This window comes from Dermacentor variabilis, chromosome 8 (assembly GCF_050947875.1).
Source record: "Dermacentor variabilis isolate Ectoservices chromosome 8, ASM5094787v1, whole genome shotgun sequence".
Lineage (NCBI taxonomy): Eukaryota > Metazoa > Arthropoda > Arachnida > Ixodida > Ixodidae > Dermacentor > Dermacentor variabilis.
The window spans coordinates 33,649,767-33,668,665 of NC_134575.1; the positions used below are offsets into that span (position 1 = coordinate 33,649,767).

General features: G+C 45.7%; 1 long non-coding RNA gene across 1 annotated transcript in view; it reads right to left on the reverse strand.

The window, feature by feature from the left end:
- LOC142589965 (uncharacterized) overlaps positions 1-18,899 on the reverse strand; it is a 181,873-nt gene that overhangs the window by 137,395 nt on the left and 25,579 nt on the right. The window lies entirely within an intron of this gene.

The window sequence follows — 18,899 nt, forward strand, 5'->3', positions numbered from 1 at the left end:
AAGGTAGCACATCGGCAGTCCCCGATGGTATTCCAATTATGTTAACAAAGAAATTGGGCCCGAAATCTAAGAAAGCATTGAGGCAGGTGGCGAGCAAAATGCTAGTGGATGGTAAAGTACCTGACGAATGGAGGCTAAGTAGGATGAGAATGATATATAAGGGAAAGGGGGACAAAGCTGACATAAATAACTACCGGCCTATAACAGTGACGTCAGTGGTTTACAGGGTGGTTATGCAGATTATAAAGGACAGACTGCAGGCATGGACAGAGAACGAGGGGGTACTTGGAGAGCTACAAAATGGGTTCCGGAAGCATAGGAGGGAAGACGATCTGTTCTCACTAACACAGTGCATTGAACTAGCTGAAAAGGAACACAGACCCCTATGGCTGGCTTTTTTGGACATCAAGGGAGCCTATGACAGTGTACTTCAAGAGGGCTTATATAATTGTGGGGCATTCTGGAAACTTTAGGAGTGCAAGATGGAGTAACTAATTTCTTAAAAGATATCTGTAAAGGTAACCGGGTGATTATACAGTGGGAAAAGCAGGTTTCGGAGCCTGTAATGAATCGGCGGGGGCTTAGGGGGATGTTTATGCTGTACCTAGAAGGTTTAGAGGCCAAAATATACAGCAAAGCGGACTCGGCTTCAACCTATCATTTTTCAAACAAGGAAAATTGATTGAACAGTCATTACCAGGACTGATATGTACGCGGATGATATTGTATTAATGGCTGACAATTCAGAAGATCTGCAGGAATTAATGGACATGTGGTATAGAAGGAGACAGATTAGGCTTGAAGTTTAGCAAAGAAAAATCAGCAGTCATGATTTTTAATGATAACATTTGCGGCGAGCATAAGATACAGGAGGCCACGCTGGAGATAGTCGATAAATACAAGTACCTTGGGTGTGGATAAATAATGGCATTGAGTATCTGACAGAATACGAAAAATATCTAACGACTAAACGTAACAGAAGTGTAGCGATTATGAAGAGTAGGGCACTGTGGAACTACAATAGGTACGAGGTAGTACGAGGGATATGGAAGGAGGTAATGGTTCCAGGCCTGACTTTTGCCAATGCAGTTCTATGTATTAGAGCAGAGACCCGGCAACAGTTGGAAATTAGGCAACGTGGTGTGGGTATATGGCTCGCTCTGGGAGCACATGGCAAGACACCAAATCTTGGAGTCCAGGGGGATCTGGGATGGTCTTCTTTCGAGGGCAGAGAGGCTAGTAGCAAGGTAGCATTTGAGGAGCGATTGAGAAAAATGGGGGAAATTCGGTGGGCTAGGAACGTTTTCAGTTACTTATACACGAGGAATGTTGACACGAGGTGGAGGAAGCGAACTATAAAATTGACAAGCAAATACTTGGGCAGTAGCAGGGGGACAAGTAAGGAATCATCTGTCAAGAAAAAGGTTAAGGAGACAGAGAGGGGTATGTGGAGTACAGAGATGCAAACCAAATCGGCATTGGAGACATACAGGACGTTTAAGCAAGAAATAGCCAAAGAAAATATTTACGATAACTCTAAGGGAAGCTCATTGTTGTTTGAAGCCAGGACAGGTGCATTGCGGACTAAAACGTACAGAGCGAGATACCAGGAAATAGATTTGGTGCGCGATCTAGGCGTGTGGAGAGGAGGAGGAAACGGCTGAACACCTGATGCTTGTAAACAACTTCACCCTGCAGTTGAATCTAACGGGGAACTATTCAAAGCTTTGAGTTTTAAAGACAGTGAAAGTAGAATAGACTTTGAACAGGTAGAAATAACTAAACGGAGACTATCTGAGTGGTGGATAATATGAACGCAAAAGTAAAGGAGTAAATACATAGGTATGCATGCATAGAGAACCATTAAAGGCTAGGTGGCGCGCGCCGCCGCCTCCCGAATCAAAGGGTTGAGCCGCGTGCGTCTATTTGTCGTACAAAAATCCCTCACGTGACCTGATCCTAGGTGCCTAGGGACAGCATCGTTTAGGGATTTTTGAGAAGCGCGATGCTGGCGCCGAGCGACGCCGTGGCGTGTTCGTCCTCGGCGTGATCGTTCTCTGGACCCCGCGTTGTTCAACATTGCTCATGTCATTGTATGTGCGTTGCTTGTGTGTTGGTTGTAGGTTCTGCGTTACTTGGCGGAAAGCCGCGAGTAGTGGTGGTGCGGCAGTGCGGCTTTCGCCTCGGTGAGCTCTGGCAGTAGAGAATCTGCGTTGTGTGACCCGTGCTTGCTTGACAATTGAAATGTCGAAGTGGCCTAGCGCATCGGCAGCGAAGTTCTGCGAACCGCGATGTGGCGTCGCCGTGTCCGACTTTGCTTAACGGACATCGAGGGATGTGCTGCTCGCTACAAGTCATGTAAATGCGACTGCGTCGACCGCCCACTGTTCAGTGCTGAATGTGTGTTAGGTGTGCTGTGCTTGAAACGAGTGGTTCAGCCGTGCAGCGGGGGGTGGTGGAGGAGCAGAGTGGCTTAGGGTCTCCATTTGCACGTTCACAGATATGTGCTCCCGTTTTGGTCTCATTAGCGGCTGTCGCGGAATTGTGGTGTGCTCCTTGCCTAGTATGAAGTTTACGATGCTAACACACAGCACGTTCACGTTTTTCCGTGCTATATGTCATTTGCATGACGACCGAGTTGAAAACAAGGCATATGTATCTGTTGTTTTCGTTTGTGTGTTGTAAATTACTTCCTGTTGTGGAAGTTGTGGAAGTCTTATTACGCAAGGAGTACGAACGTAAACATATAAACATATTTCTGTGTGTGTGAAATTATGAATTACCCAGAATAGCCTTTACGACTGATAAGTGGGCTACACAGCCTGTGTGAATCAGCTACCTTTTGTTGCGACGCTCTTCCATGTGGTAGACTGATGCATGGTGCGCGTTTATTTCTGTACTGTTGTAAAAACCATTTGTTTATTCACTCAACACAAATGTACTGCTTCTTCGACGCAGTGCATTTTAGTTACGCGGTAAAGGATACTAAAAGTGGGAGGGGGCCGCTATCACCCAGCATAGTATGTCCACTCAGGCGACCTGAGAGGCGGCGGTTGCGCGAGTGTATAATCATAGGGTATAATTAAATAACTCTTTTTATGTCCAGTGACAGTGGCCCCTTTCCACTTTTAGTATGCTTCAACGCAGTACATTGCTTAGGCTTCACCGCAGAACATAGGTGTATTGCAAAAAAGGTAATCTTAAAAAGCTCAATTATGCAAAGTTTCTTTCGTAGCTTGCTACACCGCAATACAGAGGTGGAAATAAGCATCGTGCAGTAAAGCATACTAATAGTGGAAAGGGCACATAGGTTTGCTCATTATTTTCAATTGTGATATAATTTGCAAGTGCATCTGTGCTCTTGGTAAGCTTAATTGACAATTCTTTGTACATTACAAATTCATATTGCAGGGAAGCTTACTAAGGCACATTCGTCATTTTGTAACGCATTATTCACCTTCAATGCAGGAGCACAATGCGGATTCATACCTATGCTTCTGGCTGGACTGCACATGCTCTTTGAGAATTGATTCGTTTTTCATAAGTGCACTGGTACTTTACTCTAAACTGGAGGGCTGAAGTTTATACGGAAGCACAATTTTTATTAAGGGGACAAGATGTTGCCAAGATCGCTGCAGCACAGCTTTTTTTTCTTCCAGGCACCTTTTCTATTAGAAGCTTCCATTGCATTGTTTCGAGCATCTTTGAGCCAGCATATAGTGTATATAAAAATCGGACATCGATTGGGAACATCACCTATGTTCTCTGCAGTAAGCTGTGCACAGGATAAGTTCATGCCTATGTATAGAAAGAAATGTAGCATGACCAGACAAAATAAAAGGGGTGGGCTGCAGCAATACTAGGTGGTAAATGGTGCCTTATCCTTTCCCTTCAGTTTTCTGTTTTGTGCTTTTTATTATGGATCCTCCACAGTAACCACACGAGTGCTGAACTTGAGCTTGTTGGTTTCAGATCTGATGGTTGTTACTAACAGAACAGTGTGATACACGAACAAGGGCTTGGAGACATCCGGTGACCTTGCTTGTCTCATGGTGTCGCTTTGTGAGCACCATGAGCCTCCAGACCAACTCGGAAGAAAGGTTTCTTGCAATCGCTTCTGAACTGTATTGCCACCAAACCAACAGTGCTCTCAATGACAACTTTTGGACAGTAGAATGCTTGCACCCAGCAAAGTCTAAGAAGGAAGCATTCAGGATGTGCCAAGTGGGCCTTTTGAAGCTGGCAGCATTGCTGGAGGGGCTTTGCCTATCCGCCCTCTTTATGGACGCACAAGGATGATTTCTTCTTTCAGAAGGATTGTTTCAGAGGTGTCACGTGGCAACAGTGTTGGGTGTTTAGTAGCAGATAAGCTTGCCTTTGGCCACTGTCAATAATCTGTTTCTTCTCCAGTGCCCCTGTGAAGTGCCTACTTTTTGGACACAATGTGCGCTCCATGCATGCATGCGTTTTTAGCTTGTAAAGATGTATATTACCCCTTGCCTAAAGCCGGTCCTTGCTGATGTCAACCAAGAAGGCAGTGAAGAGTATGGCGATGCATACTTACAAAGCACTGCTGATACCAGTGAAACCAGATTAGTGGAGCTGCCGTTTTTTTTTGTCCACTCCATCTTCATCAGTTACAATGAGCAGTTCTTTGTCCAAACAGAAGGCATATGTAGTTGGTCATGCATAGCCTGCGCACTAAGATTTGTTGGCGTGTTACAAGAGATGTGCCTGAGAACCTTAGCAGTGCCTATACGCAAAAACCTTCTGATGTGTTGATGACTTCCTTCTCTTTATCACAGTTTGCCTGATGAAGCCAGCAACTTGGTCAATTAGATGTTCAACAGGGTTCCCACTAGTTTTCCCAGCGTCTCCTTTACCAGTGTGCTGCTCATAGATATCTGTTTTCTTGACCTTGCACTGCACTTCAACCATGGCCACACCTGCTGAACCTATAGTATGCCATCAGTAAAGTGCTGTACATCACGTTGCTCCAAACTCATGACAAGCTAGAAGGCCTTGAGGAACACCTTCATTAATTTCCGTCCTCATCATACTGTAGGAAGCTTCGCATGACAAATGCAACAATTAACATCTGGTTTTTCAGTGCTATTCCTGTCCAGCTTGCTGAAAGCTATCCTGAGTGTTTCAAAAGCAAAACTGCTGCCAGACAAGAAGTGCATAAAGCAAGAGTAGCTATAACCATATGTCACACAAAATGAAGAAGGCCACCGAGTGTACAGGCGGTTTAATTCATATCCAACAAGCTTGGTTCTCTCTTTGCGAGTAAACCCAACTTGCCCCAAAAACATGGCCTGTGACAAACTATGTGCCAGATGCTGTGTCCCCTGCAAAGCTGAAGATGTGTACAAGATCCTGACACCCGCAGTGGCTTCTACACTGCGCAAACAGTTTACTATAAGAACGACTGCCTCAACTAGTATGCTAATAACATGAAAACGGGCAGAAATTTGGCTGTTCATTGGGCCCCAGTGCAGCTGCAAGCCACTCTTCCGCCAGATGCATGTTGTTCACAGGAACTGGAGCTATACAAATGCAGATAAAAACAATGATGTTTGAAAGTAGTAGAGTTGAACTATATTCTGCAAAAACAGTGCTACTTGCAGTGCTGGTAACTTATAGCTACAATTCATGGCTACCCCACCATGCAAAGGCACTATTCTTGAATTAACTTCTATTTATGGAGGCCATATATTGCAAGTACATATCATCCACATTGTGTGCAATATGATTAAATGATGTCAACTGTGATAGCCATTCCTAATCTGAGATACAACAAAAAAACTAATATAGGCAACAAATTGTACTTCAAAAAGACAACCAGTGCACAGGATAAGTGACAGACTTCCTTTTATTGAACAAAAGTCACATGTGTGTCACATGTCAACAGTAGTGGGTAGCAAGCTTGGGTGACAGAGGCAAAACTTAGCGAAATGCTACACTCGTACTCAAATGTAAAACGGCCTACGACACAAAAAACGACATTATATTGTACTGAATGAAAGGGCAAGACTCCATCCAAGAACACACTATGGCACCACATAATTGACATGGTGTAAAAGATGTTAACATGCCCTCTCCATAAACAAAAGAAACACTTGAAACATGCCTTAAAAGGCAATGTGCAGAGTCTGAAAGCAAGGAAAAACAACCCAAAAAAGGTTTCGCTAAGTCTTTCAATGATTAAAATTGTCAAACTGTCTTGTCACTTCTTAATAAATCTACACAGCGGAAAAGGATGAAAAGAAAGCCCAATAGCAGGGCCACAGGAAATGTTACCAAATAAATAAACCTTGCTTACAAAGGATACTGGTTTAGTTGTCTGACTCTGCACAATAATTGTGTATGAGCTTTTCTTGTTTAGAATGGTTTAGCAGATAGCGGAAAAAATGGACATGAGAGCACCAGGTGCATGCATAGTCGATGCACAAAGAGCCACTGTTTTCTTACTTTTTTTCTCTACTACTATTCACGAATATGCAAGTGCCTTAATAGCACTGCTAAAATCCTACTGCAAAACACAAGATTGGGGAAGTTGTGGCATAACGAAAATTGGAGTTTCACTCATACTGTGAAAGTGATGCAATAAATGGTGAAATATGCGCAGGAAGCTTGCTTCATTCGGTGTTTGTTGAAGTGAACACTTGCCAGTGCAAGTCAGTAATCTCCTTTAAAGTAAAATAAGTGGGAGTTGTGCCTCCCAGTGTTGAAGTGGAAAGACAAGTTTTGTTCCTCCTCTTTCACATCCAGACTTGGTCTCTGGTCTCCAGAAAAACAACCCTTTAGCTTCTTACTGCTGAGTTAATTTGGTTTTCTCAAATCTATATTTGAGCTACCCATTGCTAGGTCTCTCGCTCTGCCCCATCAACCAGCCCCATCCAGTAAATCTGAGAAGCCAAGCACTAGAAGATTAATAAAGCAGATGCACCCAATCACTGTCATTACATGTAAGAAGAAAAATTAACATAGTACTGCCTTCACAAAGAAAAATTAACATAGTACTGCCTTCACAAGTGGGGAAAGTGATGAGTAAGAATTTGAAGGCGTGGACGTCAGCTCTATATACAGCACGCAGACACTGAACAGGTGTTAACCAATCATGGCACCTGTTGGCTAGATCGCACTCTCCAGGATCGGTATTCGCCACGACTGTACCTTCAGCAGAGTGGCTGAAATGTAGAATTGTGGACTGCCAATCTTTTGATCATATGTTTGAATCCACACATCACAATGAGAACTTTATCTGCAATATTCTAGCAATAAATTTGGGAATTAGAGTGACAACACCAGTACACATCAGAACCAGGGGAGTTGGCCCATAGCAGCTATTGGTGTAAAAAAGAAGACTGGCATAAGAAGAATTGAGGTGTGCACGCTACATGCCTTTGTTCGGTAGTGTTCCACTACTTTGGTGCTACAGTTAATGATCTCTAATGAGTTCAAGGAGCAAGAATTTAGTCCAGAAAAAAATATTGCGCACAACAGCTGTACCTAGTTGTATCATTTGCCTATGCCACTGTATATAACCCTGTCCACACTGCTAGGAAGGGAAGCGTAGCAGAGGGCGGCAGAAAGTTGGGTGGGCGGATGAGGCTAAGAAATTTGCAGGGACAACATGGCCACAATTAGTACATGACCGGGGTAGTTGGAGAAGTATGGGAGAGGCCTTTGCGCTGCAGTGGGTGTAACCAGACTGATGATGATGATGTCCACACTTACCTAAAGCACATGAGTGGCATCCTAAACAAAATTGAGCTTTTGATATTGCTTTGGAGAAAATTAATCTGTTTCAGCCTAACAGTATGTATACATACTGCGCATACCTGCATTCGGTGTGCCTTATCACCAACTGTTAAGTCACCTTCTTACCTCATCAGCGAATCACTCCTGCAACCAAGTGTGCTGGTCCGGGTTTTACCTGCATTTCCACCTGTGCAGTTGGTAAAAGTCTTTGGCTGTTTACTATAACTTCATAGTCAAACATATGGTTGCATTAGAGGCTTTCACACCACTAATGACTGGGCAGGCTTCACGAAAGGCCACCAGTACCTCCTCATTGCAGACTGTGCTCAACATCCTTCTTGGTTGGACTGTGACTAAGAACCAATACATCTTTCCTCCAAAGCGGCTGGCATTGACGATGGTTTGATGCAGAAAGAGGCTATTGTCTTTCCCAGATGCTGGTTCAGCCTCGCGAGGCACATTCCTTCAGTCAATATGCACACTGTCAATGTGAGTGAGACTGATCAAAGGTTGTCTATGGTGTCAGGTTTCTTGCCTGGTTTCGGTAGTGGCATCATGACCAAGTGTTTCCACTCTGTGGGGAATTCCAATATCCCAGATTTCATTGATTACAAGCAATAGTGCTTGCTTCCTTGTTTCGGCAAGATTCCTCAACATCTGAAAAATGACTCCATCTTTGCCATGTGCACTTTAAGTGTTGACATGCTCGAGAGCAACAACAGGTTCTGCCATCGTATACAGAGGCTTTCCATTCCTTCCTTGGCGAGTGGTCATTAAGGTGCGTACAACTCAGGCGACGGTCAGTCACTGTGAGGTGGTCGGGGAAAACATCTGCCGCTTGTTCCTCAAGTTTCTCAGATGTGCACTGAAAATCGAGCAGCATGTTTTCAATAGTATTACAGTATTTGGTGCATTCTGTTATAGCCAAGAATGTGTTACAGCTTACTGAGGCCTATATGTTTAAATGACGCGCCCAGTAAGCTCTAGTTAGCATGTCGCTCTTTGCAGTGTGTAAAGGATGCGTGTTGCTAGCGATTCTTCAACACCTTCACATTCTGCACACTCAAGTGCATCACGGAAATGGTCCCAGCCTGAAACCCCGATTTTTAAATGTGGCACATTTTCACCCCTACATCAAGTATTATATCACATAATGGTCGCTTCCTCTTGGGGCAGAGTCGCATTGACACTCTGGATGAAGGCCCTAGTTGCCCATGCTAGGTAAGTGTACTGCCCTTCTGGTTTGAATGGAGGGTATACCAGTTGGGATAGTTGGTGTCATTTGTTAATTCGAAGTCTGTGGTGTCTGCTTCGTCAAGGTGGCATCCTCTTGGCCGTATGTCTTTGCATCCCCAGTGTGGGTGATGTGCATTGAGCTCACCTCGACTGAGTATCACGTGCTTGTGAAAGCGAATTTGAAGCTGTCAAAGCCAAGTGAAGTCGCCTTGGCTGTGGTGCCTGGTTTTGGGACAGAGGTAGACCAATGCCAAAACGGCTTTTAGCCTGCAGCACACCACCGCAACTTTCTGATGAGACATATGTTTATTCAAGCAGTTTCTTCCTTGCCCTAATTCAATAATAGCCAATTTTAGCAGCTGCAAATCAAGTTGACTTCAGAAGACTGCTGATTTTTTAGCCACTTCTAGTAGATTATTGCATGGTTAATTTTCTAGTTGGGCATGACATGCTTCGTGCTTAAAAAATGAACTGTTTAAAGAATTATTGGAGTAATATTAGGACAGGGAACTCTGACTGAATCATCACTGCTTTTGTCGCAAAATGTGGCAATGAGCTAGGCAGGTGCTGTCACGAAACCATAGGTTGTACAAGTACAGAAGAAACAAAATTGGAGTTCTGAAATTTAAAGCCATATTTTTACAGCCTCTCTTTATACTGCTGACATTAGAGAGCTTTAGATTAGTGGACGCAAGCAGCGTGTGTAAACAAGCACCATGTTTGGGTATGTCTGGCACCCATGTGGTTTGCATAACCAAGCAGCACACGAGTCGCTTGCGTCCTCTTATGCAGTACTATTATTTTCATTGTAAAACAACCAATATCAAAGTAAGTCTGATCAGCCTGCATCAATATGCTAGAAATTTTTAAGCACTTAAGGTGTGTTGGTTGAATGTTTAAAGCACTTCACCACACCCTTGGTCACTAGACTTGAACTTTCCAGTATTACTTGCGAATCAACTCTTGAGGTGTTTACGTTGCTTTTCTGTGCCGTAAGATTAGTTTGACAGTCCTAATAGAATTGTTAAAGTGAAGGTGTGAGCTGTTGTATTGGCCATGTCATTCTATAACTGTTAGATCTGACACTGTCAAAGCACTTGGCAACATTAATCAGCTTCACCTCACTATATATATGTATTGCGGTAGGACCATTCAGCACGTGAAAATAAAAATACCGGCAAATAGAGAGTTCGAGAGCACCTGAGATTATAGTAAAGCGGGCGGGGCAGTATGTTCAGGGTAACAAATGTGTTGCGGTGAAGTTATTGCAGAAGTATATACACATTCATTCGTCCCAACTTTGCACCGAACCCTGCGTCCCGTCCTAAGAGCGCGAAAAACGGGCACAAATGCAGCTGAAGATTACAGGGCACAGTATTCGGCTCCACCTCACTGTGCTTATCGCGCCCTTAGTAGGAATAATATTAAACATCTGCTCTGCATTTCGTGGAATTCTGGCAGATCATGTGACGTTACTAAAGCTCCGTTATGTTCACAGCGCTACGCGATAATTGTCGTAAAGCCCACGATAAAAGTATATCACATGAAGTGACGGATAGTGCACTAGCGCTGAACACGATTGAAAACATGCGCTGCCCTATTTCAAGGACGCGTGAACAGTTGTGAGCAAACACCACCTTAAGCATTATATTACTTACGTAAGTCGTGGCGAAACACACGTGCAATACCTCCGCCTACGAGTCCCGTCAAGTAAAAGTGCATGTGCGATGTGATGACGCTGCCGAAAAGGGGCGAACACGACGACGCTGCTGCACAGCGCCGGTTCGCAAATTGCATTGCCGAGGCGCTACGCCACTTGAATATTTCAATCGTCAGCACCAATGAATTCTTCAGAAATACGGATCTCACACCACCAGAGTTCACCGAGACTTAAAGCCGACATGCCACACCACTACTACTGCGCGACTTTTAGCCAACAAATACTGAACCCACTGCGGAGACACACGACCAGCGGTCGGCGTGGGCCGGAGATTCAACGCACGCCACGGCATCGCGGTTCGCAGAACTTCGCTGCCGAGGCGCTAGGCCACTTCGACATTTCAATTGTCAAGGAAGCACGGGTCACACAACGCAGATTCTGTACTACCAGAGCTCACCGAGGCGAAAGCCGCACTGTCGCATCACGACTACTCGCGGCTTTCCCGCTACAACGCTACAACCAACACACAAGCAACGCAAGCACAATCACATAAGCAACGTTGAACAACGCGCGGTCCGCGCGAGCCGGTGAACGATCACGCCGAGAACGAACACGCCGCGGCGTCGCTCGGCGCAACCATCATGCCTTCTCAAAAGTCCCTAAACGATCCGGTCCCTAGGCACCTAGGATCAGGTCACGTGAGGGATTTTTGTACGACAATTAGACGCACGCGGTTGAGCCTCAATCATCCGTCCACTCATCCATCCATCCATCCATCGCGTGCGACGTACCATTGGACGTACCATGGTCGTACCAGTGCACGACCGGCTTTATTAATAAAGCCGGTCGTGTACCAGTGCCTGGTCGTACAAAAGCCGTACAATAAGGCGTACAAAAATCCCTCACGTGACCTGATCTTAGGTGCCTAGGGACAGGATCGTTTAGGGATTTTTGAGAAGGAATGGTGGTGGCGCCGAGCAACGCCGTGGCTTGTTCGTTTTCGGCGTGATCGTTCTCCGGCTCGCGCGGACCGCGCGTTGTTCAACGTTGCTTATATGATTGTGCTTGCGTTGCTTGTGTGTTGGTTGTAGGTTCTGTGTGTTACTTGGCGGAAAGCCGCGAGTAGTGGTGGTGCGGCAGTGCGGCTTTCGCCTCGGCGAGTTCTGGCAGTACATAATCTGCGTTGTGCGACCCGTGCTTCCTTGACTATTGAAATGTCGGTAACACTGAACTTAGTGTCACACATTATTTCCCCCCTTTCTCTGGCTTCTGGATTGGATTGGCGCGGCTCGCTACGTGCTTACGCGCGCTTTTCTGAGCGCAGATTGATGTGCGCCTGGTGTCAGCACTAGGCTTTTATACAGTCGCTTTTTCGAGCGCAGATTGGTGTGCGTCTGGTTTGTGCACTGCGCTTTTATACGATCGCTTGTCGCTGCTTTCCTTTTCTCTGGCTTGATTCGGTGCGGCTTGGTGCAGGCGCGCATACTTGGTGTGCGCCTGCTTTTTTTTTTTTTGCGCTGGTCTTCGAACACATCGCTCGCTGCTCACACTTATATATAAGGAAGTGCTGCGCCGCGGGCGTACCGTGTATGTAAGCGCGCCAGAAAACTGCGCCTTGTTTTCCATTACTTTGTCATGTACCTTACCACTGGGTAGCACCGAGCGATCGCTTCTAACAAACGCAGAAATGAGTCTTTGCAGCGCGTCTGGCCATTAATTGACTCCCACCACAGCCATGTGAGGTGCGACTCCAGCAGCGGTGCAGTTACCCTGCAGCCGGCGGAGAGGAGGTGGCGCTTCAGTTTATTAACTTGCTAGTTTTTGCGTGTGAATGCCCGCGATAGCTCATGAGGTCGTGCGGGACGAGCTGCTGGCGCGACACCCACTCGGTGGCCCCGAAGGATTGTGCATATTGATGAACGCCTCCTTCGCGGCAAGCGAAAACACAATCGAGGCCGCCTGATGACGGGCGACAAGGTTCCGCCGAGCCGGCAAAATCACGGCGGCATTGCAGACCTTGGACCATGGGTATTCGGCATGACCTGCGTGACCACCGGGCAGTTCCGACTATTCAAGGTCGACAGACGAGACGCGGCGACGGTAGGCCCCATTATTGCAGCCAACGTTGAACCGGGGACCACCATCCACAGTGATGAATGGGCCGCATACAACTGCATCCCGAACTTAGTGGATGCTAACGGAGTGAGCCTCAATCTGCAATGGGAAACTAAACCAGACAGCATGAAATTTGTGGACCCGATCACGGGCGTTCACACGCAAAAAAATGGAAAGTTATTGGCATGCAGAAAGTGAAGCGCCACCTCCTCTCCGCCTGGAGTCGCACCTCACATGGCTGTGTTGGGTAGTCAATTAATGGCCACACGCGCTGCAAAGACTCATTTCTGCGTTTGTTAGAAGCGATCGCTCGGCGCTACCCAGTGTGAAGGTACATGACAAAGTAATGAAAAACAAAGCGCAGTGTTCTCACCCTTTGCTTTTGTATGAATGTTTCCCGGCATTGCTGCGCGCTTACGTACACGGTACGCCAGCGGCGCAGCGTTTTCTTATATATAAGCGCGAGCAGCGAGCGATGTGTTCAAAGACCAGCGCAAGAAAGCAGGCGCACACCAAATATGCGCGCCTGCACCTAACCGCGCCGAATCAAACCAGAGAAAAGGAAAGCAGCGACAAGCGATCGTATAAAAGCCTAGTGCAAAAACCAGACGCACACCAATCTGCGCTCGAAAAAGTGATGGTGTAAACACCTAGTGCAGAAACCAGGCGCGCATCAATCTGCGCTCGGAAAAGCGCGCGCAAGCACGTAGCGAGCCGCGCCAATCCAATCCAGAAGCCAAAGGAGAGGGGGGAAGTAATGTGTGACGCTAAGTTCAGTGTTACCGAAATGTCGAAGTAGCCTAGCGCCTCAGCAGCGAAGTTCTGCGAACCGCGATGTGGCGTCGCCGCGTCCGACTTTGCTTAACGGACATCGAGAATGTGCTGCTCGCTACAAGTCATGTAAATGCGACTGCGTCGGCCGCCCACTGTTCAGCGCTGAATGTGTGGTTGGTGTGCTGTGCTTGAAACGAGTGGTGCGGCCGTGCAGCGGGGGGTGGTGGAGGAGCGGCGTGGCTTAGGGGCTCCATTTGCGCGTCCACAGACATGTGTTCCCGTTTTGGTCTCATTAGCGGCTGTCGCGGGATTGTGGTGTGCTCCTTGCCTAATATGAAGATTACGATGCTAGCACACAGCTTGTTCACGTTCTTCCCTGCTAGATATCCTTTACATGACGACCGAGTTGAAAACGTGGCATATGTCTGTGTTCTTTGCATTTGTATGTTGTAAATTACTTTCTCTTGTGGAAGTTCTGGCAGTCTTATTACGCAAGGAGTACGAACGTAAACATATAAACATATTTCTGTGTGTTTGAAATTTTGAATTACACATACTACCCTTTACGATTGATGAGTGGGCTACACGGCCTGTGTGAATCGGCTACCTTTTGTTGCGGCGCTCTTCCGTATGGTAGACTGATGCATGGTGCGCGTTTATTTCTGTAATGTTGTAAAAACCGTTTATTCACTCAATACAAATTCACTGCTTCTTCGCCGCAGTACATTTCAGTTACGTGGTGAAGCATACTCAAAGTGGGAGGAAGCCGCTATCGCCCAGCATAGTATGTCCACTTACAGTATTTTACAGTATATATACAGTATGCAGACATTGAGCAGGTGTTAGCCAATCATGGCACCTGTTGGTTTGATTGCGCTCTCCAGGATCAGTATTTACCACGACTGTACCTTCAGCAGAGTGGCTCAAATATAGAATTGTGGACTGCCAATCTTTTGATCGTATGTTTGAATCCTCGCAGCAGAATGAGAACTTTATTTGCAATGTTCTAGCAAGAAATTTTGGAATTCTATTGACACCACCAGTAGGCATCAAAGCAACCAGGGGAATTAGCCCAGAGCAGCCTTTGCTTTAAAAAGGAAGACTGGCATAAGCAGAATTGAGATGGGCACACTACATGCCTTTGTTCTAGTAGTGGTCCACTATTTTGGTGCTACAATTATTGATCTCAAATGAGTTCAAGGAGCAAGAATTCAGCCCAGAAAGAAATATTACGCCGAACAGCTGTATCTAGTTGTATCATTTTGCATATGCAGCTTTATATAACCCTGCCCACACTTGCCTAAAGCACATGAGTGCATCCTGAAAAAAAAATGAGCTTTTGATATTGCTTTGGAGAAAATTCATCTGTTTTGGCCAAAGTTGGGCATGACATGCTTAGTGCTTAAAAATGAACGGTTTAAAGGATTCTTGGAGTAATATTAGGACAGGCAACTGTAACTGCGTGATCATTGCTTTTTTCACAAAATGTGGCAATGAGCTAGGCAGATGCTGTCACGATAGCATAGTGTTTAGATTGTATGAGTATAGAAGAAACACAATTGGAGTTGTGAAGTTCAAAGCCCTATTTTGACAGCCTCTCTTTATATTGCTGACGTTATAGAGATTTAGATTAGTGGACGCAAGCAGCATGCATAAACAAGAGCCCTGTTTGGCTATTTCTGGGACCCATGTGGTTTGCATAACCAAGCAGCACACGAGTCGCTTGCATCCTCTTATCCAATACTATTATATTAATTGTAAAGCAACCAATATCGCAGTAAGTCTGATGAATCTGCATCAGTATGCTAGAAATTTTGAAGCACTTAAGGCATGTCAGTTGAGTGCTTAAAGCACTTCACCACACCCTTGGTCACTAGACTTGTGCTTTCCAGTATTACTTACTAGTCAACTCTTGAGGTGGTGACATTGTTTTTCTGTGCTGTAAGATTAATTTGACAGTCCCAATAAAATTGTTAAAGTTAAGGTCTTGGCTGTTGTATTGGCCATGTCATTCTAAAACTGTTAGGTCTGACACAGTCAAAGCATTTGACAACTTTAATGAGCTTCATCTCACTACATATATGTATTGCGGTGGGACCATTCACCATGTGAAAATAAAAATACCAACAAATAGAGTTCGAGAGCACCTGAAATTATAGTAAAGCGGGCGGAGCAGTATCTTTAGGGCAGCGGGGACATCAAAGCTGGAACTAGGGCAGCCATTCATCCCGTCACTGCAATACACTGTTTCCTTCATCGCATTACACAAATGTGTTGCGGTGAAGTTATTGCAGATGCATATACACATTCATTCATCCCAACTTTGCACAGAACCCTGCATGCCATTGTTAAATCTAAGAGCACGAAAAACAGGCAGAGATGCAGCTGAACATCACAGGGCACAGTATTAAGCTCCACTTCACTGTGTGTATCGGGCCTCAGTACAAATAATATTAAACATCTACTCTGCATTTTAGTTCGTGGAATTCTGGCAGACCATGTGATGCCACTGAAGCTCTGTTATGTTCACAGCACTACGCGATAATTGTGGTAAAGCCCACGTTGAAATAAATCACATTAAGTCACGGATAGTGCACTAGCGCTGAACACGACTGAAGACGTGCTGCCCCATTTCAAGGAGGCGTGAAAAGTTGTGAGCGAACACCACCTTAAGCATTATATTACGTAAGTCGTGGCGAAAAACACATACAATACCTCCGCCTACGACCGCCAAATAAAGGTGCATGTGCGATGTGATCACGCTGCCGAAAAGGGCAAACATGGCGACGCTGCTGCACTGCGCCGGTTCGCAAATTGCATTGCCGAGGCGCTACGCCACTTGAACATTTCGATCGTCAGCACCACTGAATTCTTCAGAAATATGGGTTTCAGACCACCAGAGTTCACCGAAACCAAAAGCCAACATGCCACACCACTACTACTGTACAACTTTTCGCCAACAAATACTGAACCCACTGTAGAGACATCATATGGATCATACCACCAGCCGTCGGTGTGAGCCGGAGATTCAATGTGCCACATGGCGCCATGTGATGCCATGCACCATGTGGCGCGTTGAATCTCCGGCCCATGCCGACGGCTGGTGGCATGATCCGTATGATGTCTCCACAGTAGGTTTAATATTTGTTGGCGAAAAGTCGTGCAGTAGTAGTGGTGTGGCATGTCAGCTTTTGGTCTCGGCGAACTCTGGCGGTCTGAAAAGGACATAGAAGGACATGTCTCAGGTTACGGGTGACAAGGTCGGAAGTCTTTAAATTGGGTTGCTATGGTATGCTGCAGGGATCTGTACTCTCGCCTATGTTATATTCTGGTGATATCGAAGTTGGCTAATATACTGGAGACTGTGCAGGGTATTGGCTATTCTATCTACACGGATGACGTTACTATATGGAGTGTCGGTGGTAGTGATGGAGAGCTTGATGCTAGGCTGCAGGAGGTGGTAACGCTTACAGAAGGGTATTTGGGTCTTATGTGGCTCAAGTGCTCCACTAAAAAGTTCGAGTTATTGATCTTCAAATCTAAGAAGCTAGGTGGCAGGCCGAAGGACTGGGTAGCAGAAGTTGAGCCTTGCATTAGAATCTACACTAGTGAAGGGTTGTTGATACCCAAAGTTGAGGCAATCAGCGTCCTGGGTTTGATAGTTGAAGCGAATGGATCGAATAATAGAAACATTCAGCGTATTACCAAGATGGAGCAGGCCGTAAGAATTATCAGAAGGATCTCTAACAAGCATAGGGGTTTAGGAGAAGGTGCGATGCGGCTAGTTCCCACATTTATTCTGCATCATTTCTCATATGTGGCAGCTATGCTACATTGGAATAGGAGGGAAGAAGACGAATCGGAAGCTTTAGTCAGAAAAGCTGTTAAGGTGGCGCTTAGTCTACCTGTGAGTATGCCAAACAATGTTGTTGCGACTGGGTTTGCATTATGCTTTAGATGAAATTGCCGAGGCTCAGCGTACGGCACAGAGAGAGCAGTTGCTAGGTACACCAGCGGGTAGGTATATCTTAAGAGTCAGTTGGAGAATCGGTGGCTGTGTTGTGCGATGCGGCACAGCTACACAAGTTTAACTAGAACCTTAGGGCCAATATCATGGTTTGTCCATTTTCGCAGAATGTGCACCCTGTGCACAATGTAGGGAGGCGGAGGCAAGAGATAGGGCTTTGTTGCGAGAGGCAAAGGAACAGGAGGGGGAGTCTGCGTTTATTGAAGCGGCATGGATTAATTGGAAAGATTCTTATTCAGTGGTGGTGGTAGATGGCAAGGGGGGCGTTTGAATGCCGTTCCTTTTTATACAAAATATCTTGGGGTTGTTGAACAGGTGGCTATTGCTCCAGCACTAACTGATTCAGGAATACTTTTGGTGTTTAGTGACTCGCAATCTGCGATTAAAGCCTCCTTGAGGGGACTTGTTGCGAAACCGTCTTACAAACTGCTGCAGGGTAGAGATATCACTTCGCACACAGTCAAGTTACTTGGTTCTCGGCGCACAGGGGGTCAGTGGAGGGAACCCTGCAATCTCAACAAGGTGGCACACAGGGAGGCACGAGGATTAGTGTGCCGTGTACTCCCTGAAGGGGCTGGATCTCCTGTTCCCGAGTTCAGGGACCAGCTGTTAACCTACGAGATCACCAAGCACTATTACTTAGGGCGCCGGGCATTGCCCCTGCCACATACTAAATTAAATATGCCACAGGCGGTTACATTAAGGCTTCTGCAGACATGAACGTACCCTAACCCGATCGTCATGAATAAAATTGATTTGGACTGCGGGGTTTCAGTCTACTGTAGTAAGTGTGGGGATTTGCTCGATTTAGAACACATGTAGCAGCTTTTTCCTGTAGTGCAAATAGCACAAGGACGTAGAAGAGAAAACAGACACACACGGGCGCTAACTTCCAACAATTTATTTCTGGGATGGACGCCACTTTTACACCCTCACTTCTTTCTCTCTCTTTATTTTTATAAGCACATGCCTACTGACAAGGTAACAGCGCAAATGACAGTACAACTCACTTGCAGACTAGGAAAAAAGTATTGTGTTTAACCCATGCGCAGGAATTCCGACTCCTTCGATAGTGACACGGACGACTGGGTAACGCAAGCATCGCCAAACTCTTAAATGTGAGCACTTTCAATGATGAGACGAGTTAATTCGCATTTCGACTCAAATCTTCAATTACTCATTTATGTTACTTCTAACAGCTTCTTTCTATGCTAATAATGAACTTCCGAATGTCGTCACTAAACTTCTCTTCCAGCTCCAGATACAATAAAATGCTAACATCCCTTTATTGGATGCTGTCATTCAAGTATAAAAATACCG